Genomic DNA, 14588 nt, shown 5'->3' with positions numbered 1-14588 from the left:
GAAAGCCTCCTAGGTTTGGCCGTGGGTGCCACGGGCAGATGGTAAAAATGATTCATTCAACTCTGCGAAAAAGGAATCCAATGGTAGCATTGGAGAATGCGGGCATCGATCCCGCTACCTCTCGCATGCTAAGCGAGCGCTCTACCACTTGAGCTAATCCCCCAAACCTGTGAAACTTGACGTCAGTTTCACGTCACACCAGGTCACAATTTTCATATACAGTCACAGATGACATTGCTTTTTTTTTTTTTTTTTTTTTTTTTTTAAGTGTGGACTCCGTTTTCCCATACTTGAAGAACATTTAAGGAGTCCACAACGTGATTGGTGACCTACAAATACAGTCGAGCAACTTTCTAGCAAACCCTTTCTATGCACATGGAGAATCAAACCGGGGACAGTGAAAAAACTTGCATAGTTTGTAGAAAAAAGTTGTGATGTAGCACAATCCCAAGGAGAACCGTTGAACTTTTATGGGTTGGTTTGTTTATCGAAAATGCTGAGAGGTCGTGAAGGCCTCCTGGTCTTTTTTTTTCCTCCTTTCTGTGGTTGCTAAACTGTAAGAAGAGAGTAGAGCATGAGCCTTAACACAAAACATTAAAAGAGAATAAATGCAACACCAATGGTGAAAAGCAAGACATGCGTTGGCCGGGAATCGAACCCGGGTCAACTGCTTGGAAGGCAGCTATGCTCACCACTATACCACCAACGCTTTCGGAAGTGTACGTTTTTTTGACATTTTCTGCAATAACACTAAACTTTCTGTTGACAGAAGCATTTGGATGCAATGTAATGATGAAAAGTATAAAACACAACCTTTTAGCAGAGGATGGTTTCGATCCATCGACCTCTGGGTTATGGGCCCAGCACGCTTCCGCTGCGCCACTCTGCTCGTAGTGTTGGATGCTTAGAGTCGAAGTCTAATTACTGTCTGCCTTCTGGTCTGTGTCGTGTAATTTATCAGCCATTTCTTATCTGTTGGCAACTAGATTATTCTTGGTGTTTTGCAATTATTTCTTTGTTTTTTTCTGTTTCCTTTAGTCATATTGTTGAAAATCATTTGAAGAAACGGTGTCTGACCTTGCTTAAGGTGCAGGCAAAAATTGTGGTCCATTGGGTCTCTGTGGCGCAATCGGTTAGCGCGTTCGGCTGTTAACCGAAAGGTTGGTGGTTCGAGTCCACCCAGGGACGTCGCACCCTTTTGCAGTCCACCCAGAGACGTTGCACAGTTGGAGAAGTTTTTGCATTGGTGCTGAGCATCTCTCTCATGTAAAAGCCATTTTGCTGACTATGTTTTGAATTCACGAGGCAAACTGGAGAAAAACTTTCTGTATGAGATAAACAAAACTTCCTTCGAGCCGGAATTGAACCAGCGACCTAAGGATTGCTAATTTAGAGCTACAGTCCTCCGCTCTACCAGCTGAGCTATCGAAGGATTGTTTTGGCCACTGTCGAAAGCCTCCTAGGTTTGGCCGTGGGTGCCACGGGCAGATGGTAAAAATGATTCATTCAACTCTGCGAAAAAGGAATCCAATGGTAGCATTGGAGAATGCGGGCATCGATCCCGCTACCTCTCGCATGCTAAGCGAGCGCTCTACCACTTGAGCTAATCCCCCAAACCTGTGAAACTTGACGTCAGTTTCACGTCACACCAGGTCACAATTTTCATATACAGTCACAGATGACATTGCTTTTTTTTTTTTTTTTTTTTTTTTTTTAAGTGTGGACTCCGTTTTCCCATACTTGAAGAACATTTAAGGAGTCCACAACGTGATTGGTGACCTACAAATACAGTCGAGCAACTTTCTAGCAAACCCTTTCTATGCACATGGAGAATCAAACCGGGGACAGTGAAAAAACTTGCATAGTTTGTAGAAAAAAGTTGTGATGTAGCACAATCCCAAGGAGAACCGTTGAACTTTTATGGGTTGGTTTGTTTATCGAAAATGCTGAGAGGTCGTGAAGGCCTCCTGGTCTTTTTTTTTCCTCCTTTCTGTGGTTGCTAAACTGTAAGAAGAGAGTAGAGCATGAGCCTTAACACAAAACATTAAAAGAGAATAAATGCAACACCAATGGTGAAAAGCAAGACATGCGTTGGCCGGGAATCGAACCCGGGTCAACTGCTTGGAAGGCAGCTATGCTCACCACTATACCACCAACGCTTTCGGAAGTGTACGTTTTTTTGACATTTTCTGCAATAACACTAAACTTTCTGTTGACAGAAGCATTTGGATGCAATGTAATGATGAAAAGTATAAAACACAACCTTTTAGCAGAGGATGGTTTCGATCCATCGACCTCTGGGTTATGGGCCCAGCACGCTTCCGCTGCGCCACTCTGCTCGTAGTGTTGGATGCTTAGAGTCGAAGTCTAATTACTGTCTGCCTTCTGGTCTGTGTCGTGTAATTTATCAGCCATTTCTTATCTGTTGGCAACTAGATTATTCTTGGTGTTTTGCAATTATTTCTTTGTTTTTTTCTGTTTCCTTTAGTCATATTGTTGAAAATCATTTGAAGAAACGGTGTCTGACCTTGCTTAAGGTGCAGGCAAAAATTGTGGTCCATTGGGTCTCTGTGGCGCAATCGGTTAGCGCGTTCGGCTGTTAACCGAAAGGTTGGTGGTTCGAGTCCACCCAGGGACGTCGCACCCTTTTGCAGTCCACCCAGAGACGTTGCACAGTTGGAGAAGTTTTTGCATTGGTGCTGAGCATCTCTCTCATGTAAAAGCCATTTTGCTGACTATGTTTTGAATTCACGAGGCAAACTGGAGAAAAACTTTCTGTATGAGATAAGATAAACAAAACTTCCTTCGAGCCGGAATTGAACCAGCGACCTAAGGATTGCTAATTTAGAGCTACAGTCCTCCGCTCTACCAGCTGAGCTATCGAAGGATTGTTTTGGCCACTGTCGAAAGCCTCCTAGGTTTGGCCGTGGGTGCCACGGGCAGATGGTAAAAATGATTCATTCAACTCTGCGAAAAAGGAATCCAATGGTAGCATTGGAGAATGCGGGCATCGATCCCGCTACCTCTCGCATGCTAAGCGAGCGCTCTACCACTTGAGCTAATCCCCCAAACCTGTGAAACTTGACGTCAGTTTCACGTCACACCAGGTCACAATTTTCATATACAGTCACAGATGACATTGCTTTTTTTTTTTTTTTTTTTTTTTTTTTAAGTGTGGACTCCGTTTTCCCATACTTGAAGAACATTTAAGGAGTCCACAACGTGATTGGTGACCTACAAATACAGTCGAGCAACTTTCTAGCAAACCCTTTCTATGCACATGGAGAATCAAACCGGGGACAGTGAAAAAACTTGCATAGTTTGTAGAAAAAAGTTGTGATGTAGCACAATCCCAAGGAGAACCGTTGAACTTTTATGGGTTGGTTTGTTTATCGAAAATGCTGAGAGGTCGTGAAGGCCTCCTGGTCTTTTTTTTTCCTCCTTTCTGTGGTTGCTAAACTGTAAGAAGAGAGTAGAGCATGAGCCTTAACACAAAACATTAAAAGAGAATAAATGCAACACCAATGGTGAAAAGCAAGACATGCGTTGGCCGGGAATCGAACCCGGGTCAACTGCTTGGAAGGCAGCTATGCTCACCACTATACCACCAACGCTTTCGGAAGTGTACGTTTTTTTGACATTTTCTGCAATAACACTAAACTTTCTGTTGACAGAAGCATTTGGATGCAATGTAATGATGAAAAGTATAAAACACAACCTTTTAGCAGAGGATGGTTTCGATCCATCGACCTCTGGGTTATGGGCCCAGCACGCTTCCGCTGCGCCACTCTGCTCGTAGTGTTGGATGCTTAGAGTCGAAGTCTAATTACTGTCTGCCTTCTGGTCTGTGTCGTGTAATTTATCAGCCATTTCTTATCTGTTGGCAACTAGATTATTCTTGGTGTTTTGCAATTATTTCTTTGTTTTTTTCTGTTTCCTTTAGTCATATTGTTGAAAATCATTTGAAGAAACGGTGTCTGACCTTGCTTAAGGTGCAGGCAAAAATTGTGGTCCATTGGGTCTCTGTGGCGCAATCGGTTAGCGCGTTCGGCTGTTAACCGAAAGGTTGGTGGTTCGAGTCCACCCAGGGACGTCGCACCCTTTTGCAGTCCACCCAGAGACGTTGCACAGTTGGAGAAGTTTTTGCATTGGTGCTGAGCATCTCTCTCATGTAAAAGCCATTTTGCTGACTATGTTTTGAATTCACGAGGCAAACTGGAGAAAAACTTTCTGTATGAGATAAGATAAACAAAACTTCCTTCGAGCCGGAATTGAACCAGCGACCTAAGGATTGCTAATTTAGAGCTACAGTCCTCCGCTCTACCAGCTGAGCTATCGAAGGATTGTTTTGGCCACTGTCGAAAGCCTCCTAGGTTTGGCCGTGGGTGCCACGGGCAGATGGTAAAAATGATTCATTCAACTCTGCGAAAAAGGAATCCAATGGTAGCATTGGAGAATGCGGGCATCGATCCCGCTACCTCTCGCATGCTAAGCGAGCGCTCTACCACTTGAGCTAATCCCCCAAACCTGTGAAACTTGACGTCAGTTTCACGTCACACCAGGTCACAATTTTCATATACAGTCACAGATGACATTGCTTTTTTTTTTTTTTTTTTTTTTTTTTTAAGTGTGGACTCCGTTTTCCCATACTTGAAGAACATTTAAGGAGTCCACAACGTGATTGGTGACCTACAAATACAGTCGAGCAACTTTCTAGCAAACCCTTTCTATGCACATGGAGAATCAAACCGGGGACAGTGAAAAAACTTGCATAGTTTGTAGAAAAAAGTTGTGATGTAGCACAATCCCAAGGAGAACCGTTGAACTTTTATGGGTTGGTTTGTTTATCGAAAATGCTGAGAGGTCGTGAAGGCCTCCTGGTCTTTTTTTTTCCTCCTTTCTGTGGTTGCTAAACTGTAAGAAGAGAGTAGAGCATGAGCCTTAACACAAAACATTAAAAGAGAATAAATGCAACACCAATGGTGAAAAGCAAGACATGCGTTGGCCGGGAATCGAACCCGGGTCAACTGCTTGGAAGGCAGCTATGCTCACCACTATACCACCAACGCTTTCGGAAGTGTACGTTTTTTTGACATTTTCTGCAATAACACTAAACTTTCTGTTGACAGAAGCATTTGGATGCAATGTAATGATGAAAAGTATAAAACACAACCTTTTAGCAGAGGATGGTTTCGATCCATCGACCTCTGGGTTATGGGCCCAGCACGCTTCCGCTGCGCCACTCTGCTCGTAGTGTTGGATGCTTAGAGTCGAAGTCTAATTACTGTCTGCCTTCTGGTCTGTGTCGTGTAATTTATCAGCCATTTCTTATCTGTTGGCAACTAGATTATTCTTGGTGTTTTGCAATTATTTCTTTGTTTTTTTCTGTTTCCTTTAGTCATATTGTTGAAAATCATTTGAAGAAACGGTGTCTGACCTTGCTTAAGGTGCAGGCAAAAATTGTGGTCCATTGGGTCTCTGTGGCGCAATCGGTTAGCGCGTTCGGCTGTTAACCGAAAGGTTGGTGGTTCGAGTCCACCCAGGGACGTCGCACCCTTTTGCAGTCCACCCAGAGACGTTGCACAGTTGGAGAAGTTTTTGCATTGGTGCTGAGCATCTCTCTCATGTAAAAGCCATTTTGCTGACTATGTTTTGAATTCACGAGGCAAACTGGAGAAAAACTTTCTGTATGAGATAAGATAAACAAAACTTCCTTCGAGCCGGAATTGAACCAGCGACCTAAGGATTGCTAATTTAGAGCTACAGTCCTCCGCTCTACCAGCTGAGCTATCGAAGGATTGTTTTGGCCACTGTCGAAAGCCTCCTAGGTTTGGCCGTGGGTGCCACGGGCAGATGGTAAAAATGATTCATTCAACTCTGCGAAAAAGGAATCCAATGGTAGCATTGGAGAATGCGGGCATCGATCCCGCTACCTCTCGCATGCTAAGCGAGCGCTCTACCACTTGAGCTAATCCCCCAAACCTGTGAAACTTGACGTCAGTTTCACGTCACACCAGGTCACAATTTTCATATACAGTCACAGATGACATTGCTTTTTTTTTTTTTTTTTTTTTTTTTTTAAGTGTGGACTCCGTTTTCCCATACTTGAAGAACATTTAAGGAGTCCACAACGTGATTGGTGACCTACAAATACAGTCGAGCAACTTTCTAGCAAACCCTTTCTATGCACATGGAGAATCAAACCGGGGACAGTGAAAAAACTTGCATAGTTTGTAGAAAAAAGTTGTGATGTAGCACAATCCCAAGGAGAACCGTTGAACTTTTATGGGTTGGTTTGTTTATCGAAAATGCTGAGAGGTCGTGAAGGCCTCCTGGTCTTTTTTTTTCCTCCTTTCTGTGGTTGCTAAACTGTAAGAAGAGAGTAGAGCATGAGCCTTAACACAAAACATTAAAAGAGAATAAATGCAACACCAATGGTGAAAAGCAAGACATGCGTTGGCCGGGAATCGAACCCGGGTCAACTGCTTGGAAGGCAGCTATGCTCACCACTATACCACCAACGCTTTCGGAAGTGTACGTTTTTTTGACATTTTCTGCAATAACACTAAACTTTCTGTTGACAGAAGCATTTGGATGCAATGTAATGATGAAAAGTATAAAACACAACCTTTTAGCAGAGGATGGTTTCGATCCATCGACCTCTGGGTTATGGGCCCAGCACGCTTCCGCTGCGCCACTCTGCTCGTAGTGTTGGATGCTTAGAGTCGAAGTCTAATTACTGTCTGCCTTCTGGTCTGTGTCGTGTAATTTATCAGCCATTTCTTATCTGTTGGCAACTAGATTATTCTTGGTGTTTTGCAATTATTTCTTTGTTTTTTTCTGTTTCCTTTAGTCATATTGTTGAAAATCATTTGAAGAAACGGTGTCTGACCTTGCTTAAGGTGCAGGCAAAAATTGTGGTCCATTGGGTCTCTGTGGCGCAATCGGTTAGCGCGTTCGGCTGTTAACCGAAAGGTTGGTGGTTCGAGTCCACCCAGGGACGTCGCACCCTTTTGCAGTCCACCCAGAGACGTTGCACAGTTGGAGAAGTTTTTGCATTGGTGCTGAGCATCTCTCTCATGTAAAAGCCATTTTGCTGACTATGTTTTGAATTCACGAGGCAAACTGGAGAAAAACTTTCTGTATGAGATAAGATAAACAAAACTTCCTTCGAGCCGGAATTGAACCAGCGACCTAAGGATTGCTAATTTAGAGCTACAGTCCTCCGCTCTACCAGCTGAGCTATCGAAGGATTGTTTTGGCCACTGTCGAAAGCCTCCTAGGTTTGGCCGTGGGTGCCACGGGCAGATGGTAAAAATGATTCATTCAACTCTGCGAAAAAGGAATCCAATGGTAGCATTGGAGAATGCGGGCATCGATCCCGCTACCTCTCGCATGCTAAGCGAGCGCTCTACCACTTGAGCTAATCCCCCAAACCTGTGAAACTTGACGTCAGTTTCACGTCACACCAGGTCACAATTTTCATATACAGTCACAGATGACATTGCTTTTTTTTTTTTTTTTTTTTTTTTTTTAAGTGTGGACTCCGTTTTCCCATACTTGAAGAACATTTAAGGAGTCCACAACGTGATTGGTGACCTACAAATACAGTCGAGCAACTTTCTAGCAAACCCTTTCTATGCACATGGAGAATCAAACCGGGGACAGTGAAAAAACTTGCATAGTTTGTAGAAAAAAGTTGTGATGTAGCACAATCCCAAGGAGAACCGTTGAACTTTTATGGGTTGGTTTGTTTATCGAAAATGCTGAGAGGTCGTGAAGGCCTCCTGGTCTTTTTTTTTCCTCCTTTCTGTGGTTGCTAAACTGTAAGAAGAGAGTAGAGCATGAGCCTTAACACAAAACATTAAAAGAGAATAAATGCAACACCAATGGTGAAAAGCAAGACATGCGTTGGCCGGGAATCGAACCCGGGTCAACTGCTTGGAAGGCAGCTATGCTCACCACTATACCACCAACGCTTTCGGAAGTGTACGTTTTTTTGACATTTTCTGCAATAACACTAAACTTTCTGTTGACAGAAGCATTTGGATGCAATGTAATGATGAAAAGTATAAAACACAACCTTTTAGCAGAGGATGGTTTCGATCCATCGACCTCTGGGTTATGGGCCCAGCACGCTTCCGCTGCGCCACTCTGCTCGTAGTGTTGGATGCTTAGAGTCGAAGTCTAATTACTGTCTGCCTTCTGGTCTGTGTCGTGTAATTTATCAGCCATTTCTTATCTGTTGGCAACTAGATTATTCTTGGTGTTTTGCAATTATTTCTTTGTTTTTTTCTGTTTCCTTTAGTCATATTGTTGAAAATCATTTGAAGAAACGGTGTCTGACCTTGCTTAAGGTGCAGGCAAAAATTGTGGTCCATTGGGTCTCTGTGGCGCAATCGGTTAGCGCGTTCGGCTGTTAACCGAAAGGTTGGTGGTTCGAGTCCACCCAGGGACGTCGCACCCTTTTGCAGTCCACCCAGAGACGTTGCACAGTTGGAGAAGTTTTTGCATTGGTGCTGAGCATCTCTCTCATGTAAAAGCCATTTTGCTGACTATGTTTTGAATTCACGAGGCAAACTGGAGAAAAACTTTCTGTATGAGATAAGATAAACAAAACTTCCTTCGAGCCGGAATTGAACCAGCGACCTAAGGATTGCTAATTTAGAGCTACAGTCCTCCGCTCTACCAGCTGAGCTATCGAAGGATTGTTTTGGCCACTGTCGAAAGCCTCCTAGGTTTGGCCGTGGGTGCCACGGGCAGATGGTAAAAATGATTCATTCAACTCTGCGAAAAAGGAATCCAATGGTAGCATTGGAGAATGCGGGCATCGATCCCGCTACCTCTCGCATGCTAAGCGAGCGCTCTACCACTTGAGCTAATCCCCCAAACCTGTGAAACTTGACGTCAGTTTCACGTCACACCAGGTCACAATTTTCATATACAGTCACAGATGACATTGCTTTTTTTTTTTTTTTTTTTTTTTTTTTAAGTGTGGACTCCGTTTTCCCATACTTGAAGAACATTTAAGGAGTCCACAACGTGATTGGTGACCTACAAATACAGTCGAGCAACTTTCTAGCAAACCCTTTCTATGCACATGGAGAATCAAACCGGGGACAGTGAAAAAACTTGCATAGTTTGTAGAAAAAAGTTGTGATGTAGCACAATCCCAAGGAGAACCGTTGAACTTTTATGGGTTGGTTTGTTTATCGAAAATGCTGAGAGGTCGTGAAGGCCTCCTGGTCTTTTTTTTTCCTCCTTTCTGTGGTTGCTAAACTGTAAGAAGAGAGTAGAGCATGAGCCTTAACACAAAACATTAAAAGAGAATAAATGCAACACCAATGGTGAAAAGCAAGACATGCGTTGGCCGGGAATCGAACCCGGGTCAACTGCTTGGAAGGCAGCTATGCTCACCACTATACCACCAACGCTTTCGGAAGTGTACGTTTTTTTGACATTTTCTGCAATAACACTAAACTTTCTGTTGACAGAAGCATTTGGATGCAATGTAATGATGAAAAGTATAAAACACAACCTTTTAGCAGAGGATGGTTTCGATCCATCGACCTCTGGGTTATGGGCCCAGCACGCTTCCGCTGCGCCACTCTGCTCGTAGTGTTGGATGCTTAGAGTCGAAGTCTAATTACTGTCTGCCTTCTGGTCTGTGTCGTGTAATTTATCAGCCATTTCTTATCTGTTGGCAACTAGATTATTCTTGGTGTTTTGCAATTATTTCTTTGTTTTTTTCTGTTTCCTTTAGTCATATTGTTGAAAATCATTTGAAGAAACGGTGTCTGACCTTGCTTAAGGTGCAGGCAAAAATTGTGGTCCATTGGGTCTCTGTGGCGCAATCGGTTAGCGCGTTCGGCTGTTAACCGAAAGGTTGGTGGTTCGAGTCCACCCAGGGACGTCGCACCCTTTTGCAGTCCACCCAGAGACGTTGCACAGTTGGAGAAGTTTTTGCATTGGTGCTGAGCATCTCTCTCATGTAAAAGCCATTTTGCTGACTATGTTTTGAATTCACGAGGCAAACTGGAGAAAAACTTTCTGTATGAGATAAGATAAACAAAACTTCCTTCGAGCCGGAATTGAACCAGCGACCTAAGGATTGCTAATTTAGAGCTACAGTCCTCCGCTCTACCAGCTGAGCTATCGAAGGATTGTTTTGGCCACTGTCGAAAGCCTCCTAGGTTTGGCCGTGGGTGCCACGGGCAGATGGTAAAAATGATTCATTCAACTCTGCGAAAAAGGAATCCAATGGTAGCATTGGAGAATGCGGGCATCGATCCCGCTACCTCTCGCATGCTAAGCGAGCGCTCTACCACTTGAGCTAATCCCCCAAACCTGTGAAACTTGACGTCAGTTTCACGTCACACCAGGTCACAATTTTCATATACAGTCACAGATGACATTGCTTTTTTTTTTTTTTTTTTTTTTTTTTTAAGTGTGGACTCCGTTTTCCCATACTTGAAGAACATTTAAGGAGTCCACAACGTGATTGGTGACCTACAAATACAGTCGAGCAACTTTCTAGCAAACCCTTTCTATGCACATGGAGAATCAAACCGGGGACAGTGAAAAAACTTGCATAGTTTGTAGAAAAAAGTTGTGATGTAGCACAATCCCAAGGAGAACCGTTGAACTTTTATGGGTTGGTTTGTTTATCGAAAATGCTGAGAGGTCGTGAAGGCCTCCTGGTCTTTTTTTTTCCTCCTTTCTGTGGTTGCTAAACTGTAAGAAGAGAGTAGAGCATGAGCCTTAACACAAAACATTAAAAGAGAATAAATGCAACACCAATGGTGAAAAGCAAGACATGCGTTGGCCGGGAATCGAACCCGGGTCAACTGCTTGGAAGGCAGCTATGCTCACCACTATACCACCAACGCTTTCGGAAGTGTACGTTTTTTTGACATTTTCTGCAATAACACTAAACTTTCTGTTGACAGAAGCATTTGGATGCAATGTAATGATGAAAAGTATAAAACACAACCTTTTAGCAGAGGATGGTTTCGATCCATCGACCTCTGGGTTATGGGCCCAGCACGCTTCCGCTGCGCCACTCTGCTCGTAGTGTTGGATGCTTAGAGTCGAAGTCTAATTACTGTCTGCCTTCTGGTCTGTGTCGTGTAATTTATCAGCCATTTCTTATCTGTTGGCAACTAGATTATTCTTGGTGTTTTGCAATTATTTCTTTGTTTTTTTCTGTTTCCTTTAGTCATATTGTTGAAAATCATTTGAAGAAACGGTGTCTGACCTTGCTTAAGGTGCAGGCAAAAATTGTGGTCCATTGGGTCTCTGTGGCGCAATCGGTTAGCGCGTTCGGCTGTTAACCGAAAGGTTGGTGGTTCGAGTCCACCCAGGGACGTCGCACCCTTTTGCAGTCCACCCAGAGACGTTGCACAGTTGGAGAAGTTTTTGCATTGGTGCTGAGCATCTCTCTCATGTAAAAGCCATTTTGCTGACTATGTTTTGAATTCACGAGGCAAACTGGAGAAAAACTTTCTGTATGAGATAAGATAAACAAAACTTCCTTCGAGCCGGAATTGAACCAGCGACCTAAGGATTGCTAATTTAGAGCTACAGTCCTCCGCTCTACCAGCTGAGCTATCGAAGGATTGTTTTGGCCACTGTCGAAAGCCTCCTAGGTTTGGCCGTGGGTGCCACGGGCAGATGGTAAAAATGATTCATTCAACTCTGCGAAAAAGGAATCCAATGGTAGCATTGGAGAATGCGGGCATCGATCCCGCTACCTCTCGCATGCTAAGCGAGCGCTCTACCACTTGAGCTAATCCCCCAAACCTGTGAAACTTGACGTCAGTTTCACGTCACACCAGGTCACAATTTTCATATACAGTCACAGATGACATTGCTTTTTTTTTTTTTTTTTTTTTTTTTTTAAGTGTGGACTCCGTTTTCCCATACTTGAAGAACATTTAAGGAGTCCACAACGTGATTGGTGACCTACAAATACAGTCGAGCAACTTTCTAGCAAACCCTTTCTATGCACATGGAGAATCAAACCGGGGACAGTGAAAAAACTTGCATAGTTTGTAGAAAAAAGTTGTGATGTAGCACAATCCCAAGGAGAACCGTTGAACTTTTATGGGTTGGTTTGTTTATCGAAAATGCTGAGAGGTCGTGAAGGCCTCCTGGTCTTTTTTTTTCCTCCTTTCTGTGGTTGCTAAACTGTAAGAAGAGAGTAGAGCATGAGCCTTAACACAAAACATTAAAAGAGAATAAATGCAACACCAATGGTGAAAAGCAAGACATGCGTTGGCCGGGAATCGAACCCGGGTCAACTGCTTGGAAGGCAGCTATGCTCACCACTATACCACCAACGCTTTCGGAAGTGTACGTTTTTTTGACATTTTCTGCAATAACACTAAACTTTCTGTTGACAGAAGCATTTGGATGCAATGTAATGATGAAAAGTATAAAACACAACCTTTTAGCAGAGGATGGTTTCGATCCATCGACCTCTGGGTTATGGGCCCAGCACGCTTCCGCTGCGCCACTCTGCTCGTAGTGTTGGATGCTTAGAGTCGAAGTCTAATTACTGTCTGCCTTCTGGTCTGTGTCGTGTAATTTATCAGCCATTTCTTATCTGTTGGCAACTAGATTATTCTTGGTGTTTTGCAATTATTTCTTTGTTTTTTTCTGTTTCCTTTAGTCATATTGTTTGAAAATCATTTGAAGAAACGGTGTCTGACCTTGCTTAAGGTGCAGGCAAAAATTGTGGTCCATTGGGTCTCTGTGGCGCAATCGGTTAGCGCGTTCGGCTGTTAACCGAAAGGTTGGTGGTTCGAGTCCACCCAGGGACGTCGCACCCTTTTGCAGTCCACCCAGAGACGTTGCACAGTTGGAGAAGTTTTTGCATTGGTGCTGAGCATCTCTCTCATGTAAAAGCCATTTTGCTGACTATGTTTTGAATTCACGAGGCAAACTGGAGAAAAACTTTCTGTATGAGATAAGATAAACAAAACTTCCTTCGAGCCGGAATTGAACCAGCGACCTAAGGATTGCTAATTTAGAGCTACAGTCCTCCGCTCTACCAGCTGAGCTATCGAAGGATTGTTTTGGCCACTGTCGAAAGCCTCCTAGGTTTGGCCGTGGGTGCCACGGGCAGATGGTAAAAATGATTCATTCAACTCTGCGAAAAAGGAATCCAATGGTAGCATTGGAGAATGCGGGCATCGATCCCGCTACCTCTCGCATGCTAAGCGAGCGCTCTACCACTTGAGCTAATCCCCCAAACCTGTGAAACTTGACGTCAGTTTCACGTCACACCAGGTCACAATTTTCATATACAGTCACAGATGACATTGCTTTTTTTTTTTTTTTTTTTTTTTTTAAGTGTGGACTCCGTTTTCCCATACTTGAAGAACATTTAAGGAGTCCACAACGTGATTGGTGACCTACAAATACAGTCGAGCAACTTTCTAGCAAACCCTTTCTATGCACATGGAGAATCAAACCGGGGACAGTGAAAAAACTTGCATAGTTTGTAGAAAAAAGTTGTGATGTAGCACAATCCCAAGGAGAACCGTTGAACTTTTATGGGTTGGTTTGTTTATCGAAAATGCTGAGAGGTCGTGAAGGCCTCCTGGTCTTTTTTTTTCCTCCTTTCTGTGGTTGCTAAACTGTAAGAAGAGAGTAGAGCATGAGCCTTAACACAAAACATTAAAAGAGAATAAATGCAACACCAATGGTGAAAAGCAAGACATGCGTTGGCCGGGAATCGAACCCGGGTCAACTGCTTGGAAGGCAGCTATGCTCACCACTATACCACCAACGCTTTCTGAAGTGTACGTTTTTTTGACATTTTCTGCAATAACACTAAACTTTCTGTTGACAGAAGCATTTGGATGCAATGTAATGATGAAAAGTATAAAACACAACCTTTTAGCAGAGGATGGTTTCGATCCATCGACCTCTGGGTTATGGGCCCAGCACGCTTCCGCTGCGCCACTCTGCTCGTAGTGTTGGATGCTTAGAGTCGAAGTCTAATTACTGTCTGCCTTCTGGTCTGTGTCGTGTAATTTATCAGCCATTTCTTATCTGTTGGCAACTAGATTATTCTTGGTGTTTTGCAATTATTTCTTTGTTTTTTTCTGTTTCCTTTAGTCATATTGTTGAAAATCATTTGAAGAAACGGTGTCTGACCTTGCTTAAGGTGCAGGCAAAAATTGTGGTCCATTGGGTCTCTGTGGCGCAATCGGTTAGCGCGTTCGGCTGTTAACCAAAAGGTTGGTGGTTCGAGTCCACCCAGGGACGTCGCACCCTTTTGCAGTCCACCCAGAGACGTTGCACAGTTGGAGAAGTTTTTGCATTGGTGCTGAGCATCTCTCTCATGTAAAAGCCATTTTGCTGACTATGTTTTGAATTCACGAGGCAAACTGGAGAAAAACTTTCTGTATGAGATAAGATAAACAAAACTTCCTTCGAGCCGGAATTGAACCAGCGACCTAAGGATTGCTAATTTAGAGCTACAGTCCTCCGCTCTACCAGCTGAGCTATCGAAGGATTGTTTTGGCCACTGTCGAAAGCCTCCTAGGTTTGGCCGTGGGTGCCACGGGCAGATGGTA

At 43.6% G+C, this 14588-nt stretch overlaps 39 non-coding genes across 39 annotated transcripts; 9 read left to right on the top strand and 30 right to left on the bottom strand.

Moving 5' to 3' along the window:
• Positions 1-90: 90 nt before the first annotated feature.
• Positions 91-163, bottom strand: TRNAA-AGC (transfer RNA alanine (anticodon AGC)). Its single transcript has one exon. It is a non-coding gene; the product is annotated as a tRNA-Ala (tRNA).
• Positions 164-637: 474 nt separating this feature from the next.
• Positions 638-709, bottom strand: TRNAG-UCC (transfer RNA glycine (anticodon UCC)). Its single transcript has one exon. It is a non-coding gene; the product is annotated as a tRNA-Gly (tRNA).
• Positions 710-1114: 405 nt separating this feature from the next.
• TRNAN-GUU (transfer RNA asparagine (anticodon GUU)) lies at positions 1115-1188 on the top strand. Its single transcript has one exon. It is a non-coding gene; the product is annotated as a tRNA-Asn (tRNA).
• Positions 1189-1346: 158 nt separating this feature from the next.
• Positions 1347-1432, bottom strand: TRNAY-GUA (transfer RNA tyrosine (anticodon GUA)). The gene is given in 2 exon segments: positions 1347-1382; positions 1396-1432. It is a non-coding gene; the product is annotated as a tRNA-Tyr (tRNA).
• A 108-nt stretch (positions 1433-1540) lies between these two features.
• Positions 1541-1613, bottom strand: TRNAA-AGC (transfer RNA alanine (anticodon AGC)). The gene has a single exon. It is a non-coding gene; the product is annotated as a tRNA-Ala (tRNA).
• A 474-nt stretch (positions 1614-2087) lies between these two features.
• Positions 2088-2159, bottom strand: TRNAG-UCC (transfer RNA glycine (anticodon UCC)). Its single transcript has one exon. It is a non-coding gene; the product is annotated as a tRNA-Gly (tRNA).
• Positions 2160-2564: 405 nt separating this feature from the next.
• Positions 2565-2638, top strand: TRNAN-GUU (transfer RNA asparagine (anticodon GUU)). Its single transcript has one exon. It is a non-coding gene; the product is annotated as a tRNA-Asn (tRNA).
• Positions 2639-2801: 163 nt separating this feature from the next.
• Positions 2802-2887, bottom strand: TRNAY-GUA (transfer RNA tyrosine (anticodon GUA)). Its single transcript is given in 2 exon segments — positions 2802-2837; positions 2851-2887. It is a non-coding gene; the product is annotated as a tRNA-Tyr (tRNA).
• A 108-nt stretch (positions 2888-2995) lies between these two features.
• Positions 2996-3068, bottom strand: TRNAA-AGC (transfer RNA alanine (anticodon AGC)). Its single transcript has one exon. It is a non-coding gene; the product is annotated as a tRNA-Ala (tRNA).
• A 474-nt stretch (positions 3069-3542) lies between these two features.
• Positions 3543-3614, bottom strand: TRNAG-UCC (transfer RNA glycine (anticodon UCC)). The gene has a single exon. It is a non-coding gene; the product is annotated as a tRNA-Gly (tRNA).
• Positions 3615-4019: 405 nt separating this feature from the next.
• TRNAN-GUU (transfer RNA asparagine (anticodon GUU)) lies at positions 4020-4093 on the top strand. The gene has a single exon. It is a non-coding gene; the product is annotated as a tRNA-Asn (tRNA).
• A 163-nt stretch (positions 4094-4256) lies between these two features.
• TRNAY-GUA (transfer RNA tyrosine (anticodon GUA)) lies at positions 4257-4342 on the bottom strand. Its single transcript is given in 2 exon segments — positions 4257-4292; positions 4306-4342. It is a non-coding gene; the product is annotated as a tRNA-Tyr (tRNA).
• A 108-nt stretch (positions 4343-4450) lies between these two features.
• Positions 4451-4523, bottom strand: TRNAA-AGC (transfer RNA alanine (anticodon AGC)). Its single transcript has one exon. It is a non-coding gene; the product is annotated as a tRNA-Ala (tRNA).
• A 474-nt stretch (positions 4524-4997) lies between these two features.
• TRNAG-UCC (transfer RNA glycine (anticodon UCC)) lies at positions 4998-5069 on the bottom strand. Its single transcript has one exon. It is a non-coding gene; the product is annotated as a tRNA-Gly (tRNA).
• Positions 5070-5474: 405 nt separating this feature from the next.
• On the top strand, positions 5475-5548 carry TRNAN-GUU (transfer RNA asparagine (anticodon GUU)). The gene has a single exon. It is a non-coding gene; the product is annotated as a tRNA-Asn (tRNA).
• Positions 5549-5711: 163 nt separating this feature from the next.
• TRNAY-GUA (transfer RNA tyrosine (anticodon GUA)) lies at positions 5712-5797 on the bottom strand. The gene is given in 2 exon segments: positions 5712-5747; positions 5761-5797. It is a non-coding gene; the product is annotated as a tRNA-Tyr (tRNA).
• A 108-nt stretch (positions 5798-5905) lies between these two features.
• TRNAA-AGC (transfer RNA alanine (anticodon AGC)) lies at positions 5906-5978 on the bottom strand. The gene has a single exon. It is a non-coding gene; the product is annotated as a tRNA-Ala (tRNA).
• Positions 5979-6452: 474 nt separating this feature from the next.
• On the bottom strand, positions 6453-6524 carry TRNAG-UCC (transfer RNA glycine (anticodon UCC)). Its single transcript has one exon. It is a non-coding gene; the product is annotated as a tRNA-Gly (tRNA).
• Positions 6525-6929: 405 nt separating this feature from the next.
• Positions 6930-7003, top strand: TRNAN-GUU (transfer RNA asparagine (anticodon GUU)). Its single transcript has one exon. It is a non-coding gene; the product is annotated as a tRNA-Asn (tRNA).
• Positions 7004-7166: 163 nt separating this feature from the next.
• On the bottom strand, positions 7167-7252 carry TRNAY-GUA (transfer RNA tyrosine (anticodon GUA)). Its single transcript is given in 2 exon segments — positions 7167-7202; positions 7216-7252. It is a non-coding gene; the product is annotated as a tRNA-Tyr (tRNA).
• Positions 7253-7360: 108 nt separating this feature from the next.
• TRNAA-AGC (transfer RNA alanine (anticodon AGC)) lies at positions 7361-7433 on the bottom strand. The gene has a single exon. It is a non-coding gene; the product is annotated as a tRNA-Ala (tRNA).
• Positions 7434-7907: 474 nt separating this feature from the next.
• Positions 7908-7979, bottom strand: TRNAG-UCC (transfer RNA glycine (anticodon UCC)). Its single transcript has one exon. It is a non-coding gene; the product is annotated as a tRNA-Gly (tRNA).
• Positions 7980-8384: 405 nt separating this feature from the next.
• On the top strand, positions 8385-8458 carry TRNAN-GUU (transfer RNA asparagine (anticodon GUU)). The gene has a single exon. It is a non-coding gene; the product is annotated as a tRNA-Asn (tRNA).
• Positions 8459-8621: 163 nt separating this feature from the next.
• Positions 8622-8707, bottom strand: TRNAY-GUA (transfer RNA tyrosine (anticodon GUA)). Its single transcript is given in 2 exon segments — positions 8622-8657; positions 8671-8707. It is a non-coding gene; the product is annotated as a tRNA-Tyr (tRNA).
• Positions 8708-8815: 108 nt separating this feature from the next.
• Positions 8816-8888, bottom strand: TRNAA-AGC (transfer RNA alanine (anticodon AGC)). Its single transcript has one exon. It is a non-coding gene; the product is annotated as a tRNA-Ala (tRNA).
• Positions 8889-9362: 474 nt separating this feature from the next.
• TRNAG-UCC (transfer RNA glycine (anticodon UCC)) lies at positions 9363-9434 on the bottom strand. The gene has a single exon. It is a non-coding gene; the product is annotated as a tRNA-Gly (tRNA).
• Positions 9435-9839: 405 nt separating this feature from the next.
• Positions 9840-9913, top strand: TRNAN-GUU (transfer RNA asparagine (anticodon GUU)). The gene has a single exon. It is a non-coding gene; the product is annotated as a tRNA-Asn (tRNA).
• A 163-nt stretch (positions 9914-10076) lies between these two features.
• TRNAY-GUA (transfer RNA tyrosine (anticodon GUA)) lies at positions 10077-10162 on the bottom strand. The gene is given in 2 exon segments: positions 10077-10112; positions 10126-10162. It is a non-coding gene; the product is annotated as a tRNA-Tyr (tRNA).
• A 108-nt stretch (positions 10163-10270) lies between these two features.
• On the bottom strand, positions 10271-10343 carry TRNAA-AGC (transfer RNA alanine (anticodon AGC)). Its single transcript has one exon. It is a non-coding gene; the product is annotated as a tRNA-Ala (tRNA).
• Positions 10344-10817: 474 nt separating this feature from the next.
• Positions 10818-10889, bottom strand: TRNAG-UCC (transfer RNA glycine (anticodon UCC)). Its single transcript has one exon. It is a non-coding gene; the product is annotated as a tRNA-Gly (tRNA).
• A 405-nt stretch (positions 10890-11294) lies between these two features.
• TRNAN-GUU (transfer RNA asparagine (anticodon GUU)) lies at positions 11295-11368 on the top strand. Its single transcript has one exon. It is a non-coding gene; the product is annotated as a tRNA-Asn (tRNA).
• A 163-nt stretch (positions 11369-11531) lies between these two features.
• On the bottom strand, positions 11532-11617 carry TRNAY-GUA (transfer RNA tyrosine (anticodon GUA)). The gene is given in 2 exon segments: positions 11532-11567; positions 11581-11617. It is a non-coding gene; the product is annotated as a tRNA-Tyr (tRNA).
• Positions 11618-11725: 108 nt separating this feature from the next.
• Positions 11726-11798, bottom strand: TRNAA-AGC (transfer RNA alanine (anticodon AGC)). Its single transcript has one exon. It is a non-coding gene; the product is annotated as a tRNA-Ala (tRNA).
• Positions 11799-12272: 474 nt separating this feature from the next.
• TRNAG-UCC (transfer RNA glycine (anticodon UCC)) lies at positions 12273-12344 on the bottom strand. Its single transcript has one exon. It is a non-coding gene; the product is annotated as a tRNA-Gly (tRNA).
• A 406-nt stretch (positions 12345-12750) lies between these two features.
• Positions 12751-12824, top strand: TRNAN-GUU (transfer RNA asparagine (anticodon GUU)). Its single transcript has one exon. It is a non-coding gene; the product is annotated as a tRNA-Asn (tRNA).
• A 163-nt stretch (positions 12825-12987) lies between these two features.
• TRNAY-GUA (transfer RNA tyrosine (anticodon GUA)) lies at positions 12988-13073 on the bottom strand. The gene is given in 2 exon segments: positions 12988-13023; positions 13037-13073. It is a non-coding gene; the product is annotated as a tRNA-Tyr (tRNA).
• Positions 13074-13181: 108 nt separating this feature from the next.
• TRNAA-AGC (transfer RNA alanine (anticodon AGC)) lies at positions 13182-13254 on the bottom strand. Its single transcript has one exon. It is a non-coding gene; the product is annotated as a tRNA-Ala (tRNA).
• Positions 13255-13726: 472 nt separating this feature from the next.
• TRNAG-UCC (transfer RNA glycine (anticodon UCC)) lies at positions 13727-13798 on the bottom strand. The gene has a single exon. It is a non-coding gene; the product is annotated as a tRNA-Gly (tRNA).
• A 642-nt stretch (positions 13799-14440) lies between these two features.
• On the bottom strand, positions 14441-14526 carry TRNAY-GUA (transfer RNA tyrosine (anticodon GUA)). The gene is given in 2 exon segments: positions 14441-14476; positions 14490-14526. It is a non-coding gene; the product is annotated as a tRNA-Tyr (tRNA).
• Positions 14527-14588: the final 62 nt, after the last annotated feature.

The sequence above is a fragment of the Ranitomeya variabilis genome, chromosome 2, assembly GCF_051348905.1.
Source record: "Ranitomeya variabilis isolate aRanVar5 chromosome 2, aRanVar5.hap1, whole genome shotgun sequence".
Taxonomy (NCBI): Eukaryota; Metazoa; Chordata; class Amphibia; order Anura; family Dendrobatidae; genus Ranitomeya; species Ranitomeya variabilis.
The sequence above is the reverse complement of the archived record's forward strand: the minus strand, read 5'-3'. Positions and strand labels throughout refer to the sequence as shown.